Source organism: Alligator sinensis, unplaced genomic scaffold (assembly GCF_000455745.1).
Source record: "Alligator sinensis unplaced genomic scaffold, ASM45574v1 scaffold147_1, whole genome shotgun sequence".
NCBI lineage: Eukaryota > Metazoa > Chordata > Crocodylia > Alligatoridae > Alligator > Alligator sinensis.
This window is the reverse complement of record NW_005841847.1, coordinates 4,510,621-4,524,159: the sequence shown is the minus strand read 5'-3', so window position 1 is coordinate 4,524,159 and position 13,539 is coordinate 4,510,621. Positions and strand designations below refer to the sequence as shown.

General features: G+C 43.7%; 1 long non-coding RNA gene across 5 annotated transcripts in view; it reads left to right on the top strand.

Annotated features, from left to right (window-relative positions):
• The window catches only part of LOC102376747, a 52,152-nt gene extending 39,174 nt beyond the window's left edge, over positions 1-12,978 (top strand). For 4 of the 5 annotated variants that reach the window (XR_003094943.1, XR_003094942.1, XR_001358353.2 and 1 more), the window contains 2 exons: positions 4,108-4,253; positions 11,707-12,978. This is a non-coding gene — a long non-coding RNA (uncharacterized LOC102376747). Of the gene's footprint in view, positions 1-4,107; positions 4,254-8,554; positions 8,732-11,706 lie in introns of all 5 variants that reach the window. The other variant, XR_003094944.1, reaches the window with a different exon arrangement.
• The last annotated feature ends 561 nt before the right edge of the window (positions 12,979-13,539 follow it).

Below are 13,539 nucleotides of genomic sequence, written 5' to 3'. Positions count from 1 at the left end.
ACACTATCATCCAAGGATTTAGTTACTTGGTCATAAAAGGCAATCAGGTTGGTCAGGCAGGACCTGCCTTTGATGAACCCATGCTGATTGCCCCTGAGCATGATCTCCAGTCCTGGCCCCCCACAGATGTGCTCCTTGAGATTCTCTCCAAGATCTTCTTGAGCACCGAGGTGAGGCTTACAGGCCTATAATTACTTGGGTCCTCCTCCCTCCCCTTCTTGAAAATTGGGGCCACATTAGCCAGTTTCCAATCCCTTGGCACCTGATCAGATGACCACGAATGCTCACACAACCGGGCCAAGGGCTCTTTGATGACCCCTGCCAGCTCCCTCAACACCCTTGGGTGGAGGGCATCTGGACCTGCAGATTTAAAAATGTCTAGCCCTTCCAGAAGATCCCTAACTACATCTGCGCTGACTGAAGGCCTGACAGAGCTATCCCCAAGATTGTCCCTACCTCTGGTAGGTGGGATATCCCTGTCCCTGTTCAAGAAAACAGAGGCAAAGAAACTGTTAAAAATATCAGCTTTCTTGTCTGGCGTAGCCACAAGATTACTGTTTGCATCTTGCAGGGGCCCTACATTGCCTGGTGCCCTCTTCTTGCTTCCAATGTACTTGAAAAAGGACTTTTTGTTGTCCTTAATCCTGGACGCTAGCCTGAGTTCCATCTCTGCCTTGGCCTTCCTAATAGCCCTCCTACACTCATGGGCTGTGCTGGTACTTCTCTCCTGCCTGCCCCTTGCCATTGCCCTTGTGCCTATGCCTGCCCTCCCAATCCATGCTTCCCCCACCTCTGCTCTCCCTTGCAATCTGCCCCCTCCATTCCCTAGCCCTTGTGCCTGTGTCTGCCTCACCACTCCCTGCATTTCTACAAGATTACATGGCAACTGAGCAGGAGTTTTGTTGTGGGGAAATTGGAGACTAAATTCAGGGTAAAGTAGCCCATAAGGAGTTCTGTGTTACTATATCTAGACAGCTGATGTTACCTGAGTTAGTTTACAGTGAATTCTGGTATCTCCATACTACACTGCAGGATGCCGTGTTGATATACCCTAAGTCCCTCTGCAGTATAGTGTTCACATACAAAAGAAAAAAATAGTATGATGAATTATAAAAAGTGGGGAATCTAAAATGTTGGGGTTTTTTAAACTCTATGATTGCCATAATGGGCATTCACATTTCTCTAATGGAGATCAGGCACATGGTCAAAGTTGTTTTACAAGTACATTTTTATATGTTCAGTAGGCACAATAGACTTTAAGGAGTTTCATAGAAACAGGACAGTTAAATATGTACCAGTTTGCTGCATCCACAATGACCTATGGATGAAAAATATTTCTCTTTTTTCTCCTTCCTGTTCACAAGAGTCTGTTTTTCCTAGATTGTATTTTGCAAAACAGGTTGATATGAATTTTTACTTCCAGATAAGAAACTATTTTTGTGCCTAAGAGCTTTATGTTGAAAACATTTGACACTAGAGAGATTTATGTTTCATAGAAACTTAATAGTCACTGTGCATCCTAGATGCTTATCAAAACTTAAAGACTTTGTACCTTGGTGGCAACTAAACTGACATTCTTGAAGAATATAGGTTTTAAAAGTACTATTATTACACTAAAAAAAAATCTGTTGGAATTTAAGCAGCTAATAGGGTATTGTCTTTTTAATATGTGTTTCTAGTGTGCTGCCAGGATGCAGCATAATATCACTTTTGCAGCAATAATGAGATAATTCACTCAAACAGCCAGTGATAATGCATAGTTAAAGTAAAGGAAATATTTAGATACCAGTGTGATGGGCACTATATAAAACCCTCAATAGAGAGAAATCCCTAGATAGACAGAAATGAAGCATTCAAGTAAATATGGTATTTAAAGATTAATTTTAGTTCTTGTGTGCACTACCAATCCTGCATGTTGACAGAGCCCCCTAGTGGAAATGCACCATACACCAAAATCCTGTATTAGAAAGCTGTCTCTACACCAGGGATTTTACCAACATAGATGTGTCATTTTTTTTCACTGTCCTAGCTGACAGTTATACCAACAGAATTTTGTAAAGCAGACACAGCCTTAATTCTTCCTTCTTGTGTGTTTCAAATTTTACAAATTAATATAATTCATATAAGATTCCATAATCTTTATATAATATGCTACAATATATTGCGTCTTCAGACTTCAATTTTTTTTGTGCGCCTTTCTTCATTAAACCTATAAATCAAGCCATATTTAGGGGAAATCATATCAATGGCTTAAGTATCAGTAATTACCTTATTTATCTAAATCCGTGACAATTGTGACTCTAAAACAACCCTCCCCAATAGTAAAATGCTATGCATGGAAAATTATAATATTCTGCGTATAGAATCTGATTAATGGAAGGTCATCTTAAATTCAACCCCCCACTGTTATGGTGGGAAAAAAAGTAGTGGGGCCAGACCCCACAGACCTCCCCTGGTTCTCCTGCCCCTTGCCCCTTGCCCACCATGCTTGTGCCTGTCCCCACCATACCTGCCCCCTGCCATGTATCTCCCCTGTGCTTGTACTTGTCTCCTGCCTGCCCCTTGCCGTTGCCCTTGTGCCTATGTCTGCCCTCCCAATCCATGCTTCCCCCACCTCTGCTCTCCCCTGCAATCTGCCCCCTCCATTCCCTAGCCCTTGTGCCTGTGTTTGCCTCACCACTCCCTGCCCAGCCCCCTTCCTTACCTTCTGCTGCACCTCTCCTTTGGCTTGGGGAAGTCAGCAGCAGTGGAGGCTCTGACCAGGCTCCAGCCCAGCCTCGTCAGAGTAAAGTGACAGCAGCTCCTGGCCAGGCCAGGGGGGAGGCAAGAGGTGGGGAAGGCAGGCTGCATGTTCCCCTCCCCACATCCCATGGTTTCCCCTGCACTCCCCACCAGTCAAATGCCCCTTTCCCCTCCAAACAAGCCATTTTGGCCTGGTGCAGGCAGCAGCTCAGCTCAGGCTTCCGCCTGAGCCTATATTGTTTGAGTAGAAATTCTCGTCTTGGATTTGAGTAAATACAGTTGCTGATGTAGATAAATGGAATTGCTGGCTTGTAATACCCAACCTTGGCCTCTGCCAACAGTGGAGGTTTATGAGGGATTACTTGTTTTTAGCACTGATGCAGCCAGCTTGATACTGCTGCGGCTGGTTCAAACCCCAAACATAGATGTGCAGGCTGGTGTCAAAGTGCACCGAGATATTTTATATCCTAAATCAAAAAGGAATCCTTTACACTAGCATTGGACGTATTTTATTCTGATGTATATGAATGCACAAGGGACAAGGCTGTGGGTTTGAGCATTGGCGCCGCATAGGGGATGCACGTGGGTGCACCCTCTATGAAAAGGTGCCGCCGACACTGTCGGCGGTGCCTGCAGGCAGTTGCCGCTCGCCACCCTTGCCCCTTGCCGCTGACACCACCAGCTGCAGGTGATCAGCGATCACCAACCCCTGGTGGGTGCTCACCACCCCACTCCTCCCCACCAGAAGCATCTGTGGGAGCTCTCCATTTACCGCCACCGTGCTCCCGCCACCATCAGCGCCACCATACCCTCCCAGCTGCCAGGAGCACACATTGTTCATGGGTTTGAAGCCTCCATTTTCAGCCTGCATTGTTACTTCCATATAAAGGCAGTGATAGCAGCAACTCAGATTCCACTTTTTTTTATTCCTCTAAACTAGATGGTTGTCATTGCTATACTATCACAGCCTAGTCGCATGAGTGATCTAGACTGCATAAGTACTGTGGATTTCTAAGGTTGGATCTAATTTTTGACTGGTACCTGCCCCTGAAGTTCTAAATGGCTTATGATCAAGCAGTAAAATAAAATATAAAATAAAAGCACAAAACCTGCTGTATTTGGCCAACTTTTCCATTCTGTGACTTAAGATGTTTTGTTCCAGCAACTAATCTTATTGCATGTTCATGAAAAGAACTTTCAACATATGTATCTGCAAAGTACTAAATTAGTTTTCTTCTAAGTTGTCTTGTTATTTAGATCCTAGTAAAGTCTATAAAACATGCCAAAATTGAATAAAATTGCTTCTTGGCCTATATCTATTCAGTGTTTCTGACTGGAACATTCATTTTTATTTTATTTCATTAGTGCTGTCCATCAGAAGGCCAAGGAACTATTATAAACATGAAAGCACATAGCACTACTCTGAAGAAAGTATTCATTCCACAGAGAGGGGAAGCTCTGTTATAGAGGCTGTGAATTACCCAAGGTCAATGATTTGGACAATGGGAGAGGTAGGAATGGAATGTGACTCCTAGTCTTGTGCTGTAACCACACTAAGGCAATGCATTCTGTTTTTAATGTGGTAATGACTTATACTGTTTATTTCAGTGTATATTTCTCTAATTATTGTAGTTCCTGTATTTTTAGAATTTAATATATGAAGTGCTCTCTCACAGTGGTATGACTATTTCTTGCAAATGAAGCATTTGAGGAACTTTTCTTTTTAAACCACAAGTATCTGAACACAATTAGACCAGAGTACATAATAATCACATAAAGATCAAGAGCAACTATGGTGAGATTTTTATCATTCTGGACACTGAAAAAAAATTTGAACAAAAAAAACTCGTTGGGTTGGAGTTAAGATTGAAAATATATATTAGTAATTTAAGGTTAAAAGCCATCACAAGAATGTTGCAATTATCCCCAAATCAAACAGTATAAAATCTGAAAATTCAATTTGAAGATTAAAAATAAGAGAAATCAAAGCATATTCATGTTCCTATGAAAGTACACAACCAAGGCTCCCAAGTAACCTTAATTCTACCCTGCAATTATACCGTGAGGGGAAAAATAATGGAAAACCAGTCTCTTTTTTAAATATTAGTTTAATCTAACCTGGAATCATCAAAACTTTAATTGTAGGTTTATAATTTTTTTGCATTGCTTTTTTTAACAGAAAAGGAGTTGTACTAAAGTACAATATACACATTCCTTTTAGATAAGCATCTTATTTTTTTAAAACACTTTCCTTAAAATTTCACTTTAAAAAAATCCCATTTTAAATGTTTCTGCAATCTATAATTTCAGTGAAAACAGTATTTGAATCTTTCAGTCATACCATCTATTTCTTTTTAAATTAAAATCAGCATTGTAAAACAAACTTGATTCTTTTCATGAGATTTCACCCCAATATTCTCTCTCATTTAAATTTTATTTGTATTACTATTGCAAACCATAGTAGTACTGTCAGTATATGAAATTCAGAACATCCATTTTATTGTTTTTATTCCCCACTATTTTTGTCTTCTGTTTGTGCATAGAACTCTCCGTCTCTTTCTTTTCTCTCATTTTTGCAGAAGCAGGATACTCAGTTGAACAGCAGATTGTCCGCCCTCTGGAACTTAATCTGATACGGAAGGGCCTTCACTTTATAAAGTGATTTTTTTTTAAGTTACACTGCTCCCTCTGCTGGATGGTGCCTACTAAACTTTTACTCCCAACACTATTAATATCTACTAGTTTATAAGCAAAGCTGTTAGGGAAACTTAATGAGAGAGTTATGAAGAGTGGAAATTCCTTATTTTGTTTTCTCTGTTATCTGGTAGCAATCAAAAACTCATGGCTCGAGCAAGGCATTGACTAATACCTTAAACCCCATCATTATTTGTATAGTGAAAAAAGGATCATTTGGAATCCCATACTCTTTTAAATATTTTTGAAATCCTAATTGTTCACAACATGTTATTAGAAAGTCTTAGTACTGGTCAAATGGTCCATTAAATTCATTTTGCTCCATATTGGATCTTAAGTTACTGTCATGCTAGAATTTTGTTAGTTGAGAAAATAAATTCTTACTGTCAGCCCTTTCTGTCCACGGGTGACTCTAGCATACCTGCACTAACATCCCCAGAATGCAGGAGAGCCATTGTTTGTAGTTATTCAGTATTTATTTCCTGCCATGACTTTATGCAATTTTGAGAGAGAGGAGGCTGCCTGATTTCACAGTTTTCCTCCAAGCCTCTGCTTGTAGGACAATTCTGGCTGCTAAGGTTCTTCTGCAGAGCTCTCCCCTCCTCTACACCCTGCTTGCATGCCTCATATTGGCAAGTTACTATAGTCTTGTAGAGTTTGACTCCAGTAAAGAAACAGAAACTGAGTAAGTACAAAAGGAAACTGTGGCGGGCCAGAAGGGAGTGCTCCTGCACCGAGACACCCACCTCACTGCGCCCCATCATACCCCAGGGGTGCCAGTTCCCCAGGGGTACCCCAGGGGTGCCAACTTCTGACCAACCCCCTTCCTGGAGCACACCCGCAAGCCTGGGGGGTAACCACCACCACCACCCAGGGTCTGGTCATTGCTTTGACCCTGTGCCCTCTGGGGTGCACAGGCTTTGTAGACCTTGAGGGCACTTGACCCAGTGTAAGATCTTGGGGTGCTTCTTTTTGACCTGAAACACAGAAAGTAGCCTCCCTTAGTCAGCCAAGCCAAGGAAATAAAAAGGCGTGTCCAGTCCCTCTCCAGCATGTACCACAAAGCTTGTTATAGCGGATAACTTTACTGGGGAGAGAGGGTAGGCTTGGAGAGAGGTACAAGTCAGAAAAGTATCAAAAGAATACCCTGAGCAAACAGAAGTGGCTTGGTAGCCTTTTGACAAGCTTCTAGAATACTGTTACTGGCTAAATTTCAGGTAAGTTACTCATATATTCATCTGGAGTCTGAGAGAGCTCCAGAGGCCATGTGCTTGCTTCATGTTCCAAAAAAATGTCTCCTCCCCCTTCCTCATGGGGACCCTCTTATACACCTGTTGTGACCTCATCACTAAGTTCCTATCAGGAACAGCCCCATTAGCTTCTGCCCAGTGCTTCCAAATGACATCACCTTCCTAGGTGAAGGGACTAGTCACGTGACCTGCAGAGGTGTGGAAACGGAGACAATGGGAGCAGGTCCCCTCTCCCTCAGGAATATCTCCAGCCAGGTCACAACTCGGTGTTAAATGAAACAGATGGGGGAGGGCCTGCCTGCAGCCTGGAGGGGTGATTCTTCTAGAGAAACAACCCAAATAAAATATCTGTCCTCAAAATGGTCATCATAACCCCTCCTGCTTGGGGTGTATACACTGTTTCAAAGCTTGTCTCCCCAACCCAAATGGTCAGTGTTTAGTGGCCTGGGCTTTTCCTCAGCTCTAGTGGTCCACCTAATTGAGGGCCGTCCCCTTAAGGTGTCTTTTACTGAGTTAAAGACCAATGCAAAATAAAATGTATCCACTTAAGCGCTTGAACCGGAACAAGCCTGGTTCTGACCCTCTTTTCTTTCAGTCAGGGTATACTCTGAGGTTTGCTCCTCCCGTAATTCTGTGGCACCTGGCTCAAGTGTGGCCTCATACTGAACAAGGAACAGATTGCCTGTTCCTTTCTGTAACAGGGGGCTTCTTGGGGCCGCTTTCTCTGCGGCCTGCCCACCTGTTTCTGGGCTAACTGCCCGCTTTCTCGCCCACCCGCCTTTTTGTTAATTATTTAATAGATGTTTATCAAGCAGGAGGCTGCCCATTTCCTGCCCCAATGCCAGGGGGCACTATCTGTGGCTCCATTCCTCCCCTACACCACAGCCCAAGCCTCGCTGATGGCATCTAGATGTTCCTCTAATCACTGGTCCCCACACTGGGCCCCAGAATCCTCCTAATTGAACCCCACCTGGATTCCTCTCCTCAGGCAGTCCCATCCACCTTCATACTAGGCAGCATAGCTCCCTGAACCACTTCCCCTTCGGGTGTGATCCCCGCACCAGGACCTGCGGCTCACTAGCCCTGGCCCACCTCCAGGCCAGTTGGAGCCCCAGGCCCACAGCTCTTGGGTGTTCCTCACAGTGGGCCCCTGGCCCTTCAACTCTTCCAGAGTTCAGACAGGCCTGAGTCTGTGGCCTTTCTGTCTCTCCAGGGATCCACCCTCCAGGCCCTCCAAACAAGGGGTAACCCACCCAGTTGTGGGGGCTAGGGGTTAAGGCGCCCCGACATGCCTTTCACCGGGGTGGTAACTGGCCTGGCATTTCCTGGGGGCTCCCACATCACTAGGAGCCCCACCAGGCCACCCACTCCCAGCAGGGTGCAGTTTTAGGTCATGCCCAGGACGAGGAGCCTCCTTACCGTCCCCTACAGCTCCTCCTTTACCTCCAGATGATACTAGCAGCCCTCCAGCCAGGCAAAGTTGTTGCCTGGCCCCCAGTAGCAGAACTGTCCTGTGTATATGGGCAGCCCCAGATCCAAAATGGCTGCCCTCATCAGGCACCTGGTAGCTGCCAGCTCCAGGCCCTTAAAGTGGCCGGCACAACCAGTGCCCTGCCACACCTTCTCTTTCCTAAACACTGTCCACAGGTGCCATCTCTCATAGCTGCTGTCCAGCAGTACTCATGGTCATCTGACATCTCAGAGGCTTCTGTCACCTTTCTCAACCAATGTGCTCTCCATGTCTCTGCTGTCTCCTGCACCCCTTCAGCAGTTTCCTCCAAGCCTTTGAACAAAAAAGGGCAGTTCTGGTTGCCCTTCTTCCCCTCTCTCCCACTTCCAGCATTCCACCTGCTTGCTTTTGTTTCCAGCCTCTGTGCTTCCTGGACCTGTCACCTTTCCCATCACCAGGACAACAACTTCTGGTAGCTGGAGCTCATGAAATACATGTTGGCACACCTGTGGAGCAGCCAGTGTGTTTTCAGGATTGTTTTGCTTCATGACCAGGGCAGCTGTATTCTCCGCTCACTCCCCAGCTGTTCCCTCAGGTGAGTTACTGGTTTTTCCAGCATTTCTATTACATTCTCCACAGTAATGGAGTGATGGAAAGAGGAGGAGCTTCTAAGATTTTCTTTCTCCAAGAGCTTTTGGTCTTTCTTACTGCCACTGTTAGTGCCATTGTGGTTTTTTCACTGACTCTTGGTTCATCTCTACTGAATCTAGCTTCTTAACTTTCTCTTTTCTTGCAGGACTCCTGCTGGTTGCATCCCTCTCTGCTCCTCTCTTGTCCAACTTCCTTTCCAACTGCCATGGGACTTCCCAATGATATTCCATCCAGTCTCCTAAAGGACAATACACAGAATAGTTGGTTTGCTGTTCAAGTATTCTCCAATTTTATTCTGTGTGCTTCTGTTTGAAGTTCATGTCAAGTGAGAATGTAAATAGGTAGAAATGAGGGAAACAAAAGGTAGAGTAGGGAAGTGGGGGGGGAAAGCAGGGTGGAAGGAGCCAAAGGTGAGAAAGGTTAGTAAGGGAGACACTACAGTAGTAGAGTCTGACCTCATACACTTTTCTTTCTCCCCTCCCATCCTCTTCCCTATTTTTCTGCCCTTTGTCTTCCTAATTTCCAGTTATTTAATTTTTCACAGACAGCCTCTTTTCTACCTTGAATTACTACTACTGTAGAGCATTGGCAACACGTAGGGGGTGCACATGGATGCATGTGCACCTCCTGAGAGAAGCACCACTGATGCTGCCGGTAGCACCTGCAGGCAGTCACCGCTCTCCACCACCCCCTTCACCACCAACACCACCGGTGGCATCTGGGGGCAGTTGTTAATCACCGCTGGCCGCTGCCAATGCAGCCAGCGGTGTCTGCAGGTGGTCACTGACCGCTGGTCGGCGCTCACCAACCCCCCCACTGCCAACGCCACTATGGCCGCCTGCAGGAGCTCCTTGCTCGCCACCACCATGCCCCTGCCACCGCCACTACCACCTAAGGGCAGTCACCGTGTCCATCCCCGAGCCTCCAGGAGCACGCATCATTCATGCTGTAGAATCTCTTACCTTTGGCTTTTTTCCCCCCTGCTTCCCGCCACTCCCTTCCCTGCTCTACCTTTGGTTTTCCTAATTTCTACCTATTTATATTCTCACTGACATCCTGTCACACTTTTAGCTTCTCTCATTCCTTGGAGTCTCAGAGACTTCCTGTGCCTGAAGAAGGGAAAAGCTTTCTTCTACCCGAAAGCTTGCTAAGAACTTTTTTCCAACTACTCAGTTGATCTAATAAAAGATATCACATCTACTCAGAGAACCTTGCCTCTACAGTAGCAGTAATTCAAAGTAGAAAAGAGGCTGTCTGTGAAAAAGGAAATAGCTGAAAATTAGGAAGACAAAGGGCAGAAAAGGAGGTAAGGGGAGAAGCGGGGGGAAGAAAAGTATAAGAGGTCAGGTCTGGCAGGTAGCTAGTGTATCAGATGTCAGGCAGTTTGTAATGTGTCATAAACCGAATGTCTATATTGAATCCATGATTTTTTGTATCCAGTAGCTTTATCAAGTGAAGTTTTTAGGCTCATGTATGAAAGGTGTTGTGTAAATTCCCTTTGAGGATTAGAACTGAGAGATTGGAGGGGGAGTGATTGTCTTGTGATTCAGTCAATGGAGAGGTCCTATGGAAGATCCTGATGAGATTTGGATACCCACCGAAATGTGTTACTATTAACATACTTTTTCACAGTGACATGACAGCAGCTGTCCTAAGAAATGGCTCAAAAATGGAATCCTTCACTATTAGAACTGGAATCAATCAGGGTTGTGTGATTGCACCAACACTATTTTCTATCTATATCACAGCTATTCCTCATCTCATTTCTGATAGACTTCTATCTGGAGTCAGCATCCAGTATTCCATGGACAGGAATCTCTTTAACATCTTCTGCTATGTTCCAACTCCAAGATAACCAATACCTCCATTACTGATCTCCGCAATACATTGATGATTGTATTGTGTATACCCACTCAGTTGAACAGCTCTAGGTCACTCTTGATGACTTCTGCAAAGCGTATGAAATGCTTGGACTCACTGTCAACTCCACAAAAACAAAGCTACTTTTACCAACCTACCCCAAACCAACCAGCTACTCCTCCACATATTACAACTGAAGGGCAATCCTTGGAGGATGTTGAGTATTTCCCCTACTTGGGTAGATGCTTTTCCCAGGAAGTAAATATAGATGACAATATTCAACACCAGATGAACTCTGCCAGTGCTGTCTTTGGATATCTATGAAATTTGTTTCTTTGATAGTCATGATACCAGGACCCAAACCAGATTTCTTGTCTACCAGGCTATTGTCATCCCTACCCTGTTGTATGGGAGTGAAACTTGAACTACATATTAGAAACATTGAAAGTTGGAATGTTACTGCGCCAGGTGTTCAGGGGGTTTCTTAAGCTTTTAGCTGACCTGGTAAATACGCTGCTGGCCCTCCTTTGAAGACTCTTCTGCCACACCTTGATGGGAGAATATGTATAGAAATTGTAACAAAAAAAAAATCGCTGGCATATAGTTAGTAAAAATTGCTGGCAAGGTAGTTAGCGTATATCTGTAATTATTATAGCAGGGCTCCCACTGCAATGGGTTTACTTAGAACCTAATAGGTTGCACTTAAAGTCACTCCTATAAATATACTGACTGTTATATAGTTCATTTCAAAGTCAAATCCTCAATAAATCCCTCCCAGCTTTTAGTCTGTTATATCTGGGTCATATGATGCCTCCTATTTAAGAAGAGAACTCACGCACCTCTTGCAGGTAAGTTTTTTCTCCACTTTCACCCATATGGCGTCTTAGCCACTCTCAGTATTTCAGTAAATTCTCTGCCTCCATGCAGATTACAGCAACCATGCTCAGCTGCTTCATCTCTCTCTGTCCCCTTCTGGGGAACTAACCTTGCTGCTGACAGGTTTTAGCTGTTTCCCTCTTTCACTCATTTCTGGCTCATCTTCTTTCTTTCTCTTTACAGGTGTGAGGTTTTAGACACTGAGAGTTGCCGCTTGGTGACATCATCTCCCTGCCCTAAGTCTCGTGGACTCCTGGTGGGTAAGTACTGCAAAACCTCCGTGACAGGGCTGGAGCTAGTCTCCCTGTTACAGTTACCATCAGCAATGTCTTCAGAAAATCCTCCCTATCAATTGGAAGAACAGAAGGATAATCACCAACATTCTGGCTCAAGTAAACATCACCAGCATTGAAGCCATGTTTATATGGCACCAGCTCTGTTGGACAGGATATGTCATAAGGATGCCTGACAGTTGGATCTTAAAACAGGTCCTATACCCCAACTCACTGCTGGCCACCATTCTAGAGGTGGACAAAAGAAGAGATTCAAGGACACCTTGAAGACGAATCTGAAGAAATCAGTCCTCAGGAGACTCGATCACTGAATCATCTCCCATGTTTCTGTGATGGTGCAACAAACCATTGATCTTTTGGAACAAACTCGCCTCATTATGGAAGTGGATAGATGAGAGAGACAAAGGGAGAGAGCTGAGATCTCCAGCATCTATTTGTCATGTCTGCAGTCAAACATGCAGATCTCAGATTGACCTTCTCAGTCATCTTTGGACTCACGGATGACTTCCCTATTTACTCAAAGACTATCATTCTCGTATCAAGGGGACTGCTGCCAGCAATAACTCTCCAGTTTATGTGCTTTTATATTGACTGTCTGACCAGGGTGTCTGAGAATAGGATAGAAGGAATATTGACTTTTTACTTCATTTTTTTTTCTTGTAGGTTGATTTGCCTGTCTGACCTGGTAATTGAGAGGGTTTTTTGATTTCCTGTACTGGCTTGACTCGGGTGGTAATATACTATGATAAATTTTGGGAAATGTAAGTGGTTAATTAAATTTGTGTTTTTCCTAAAATAAAGTGTGGTATTTAAATGCCACTTTGTGACCAGGAAAATGACTAGAATTAATTTTCAGCCCCACTTTGGCCATACCAGAAGTAAATGCTCCTAAGATTGTTTAACCCAGAGAAGAAATGTAAACATACTGACACTACAATTTTTATATATGCACAACACAATTTTGTATATATGTGGCAACTCTGTTTAATTTTTCAGGCAATTTAAATGTGAGATTCATATTGTCCTTGAAAAAGTAATTAAAAGCCCCCCACAAAATTCTAGCATAGGAAATCTTTGCCTTAGTTAAGTCTAATATCTATCTTTAGATGAGTGAAGTAAACATCCAGTCTTTGGTTCCCAAAATCAGTCATAGAGTGAAGAAAACCACCTAGATAGGCTTAATTTTGTTTATTATTTTAATATTTTTCATTACTTTATATTTTATAATATTATTTTAATATTATTTTAATAAATGATACTACTTCCAGGCAGCAAATCCTCCCTCTCTCTCTCTCTCTCTCTCTTTCTCAAACAGCTGTTTTATTATCCGTTATAAGGAAAGGAACTTGTAAAAAAGAATACATTTCAACCTCATTAAAAAAGATGGAAAAATAGGTGTTTAATACATTCTGGGCATGTCTACATGAGACACTTCACTGCACAGTAGCCTAGTTTACTGCACAGTAAGGGCACATGTCTACATGTGCACACACTTACTGGGCAGTAAAAACTCCTAGTCGTGTGTAAATCTGCTACCTGCAAATGCAAGTAGCAAATTTATACATGATTAGTTACTGGGCCCGAGGTGGAACACCTTGCATTTCTCTGTGTTAAATGCCATGAGGTTTTGATCCACCCACCTTGAGAGCCTGTCCAGGTCAGCCTGAATTGCCAGCCTATCTTCTAGCATGACCGTACTTCTGCATAATTTCGTGTTGTCTGC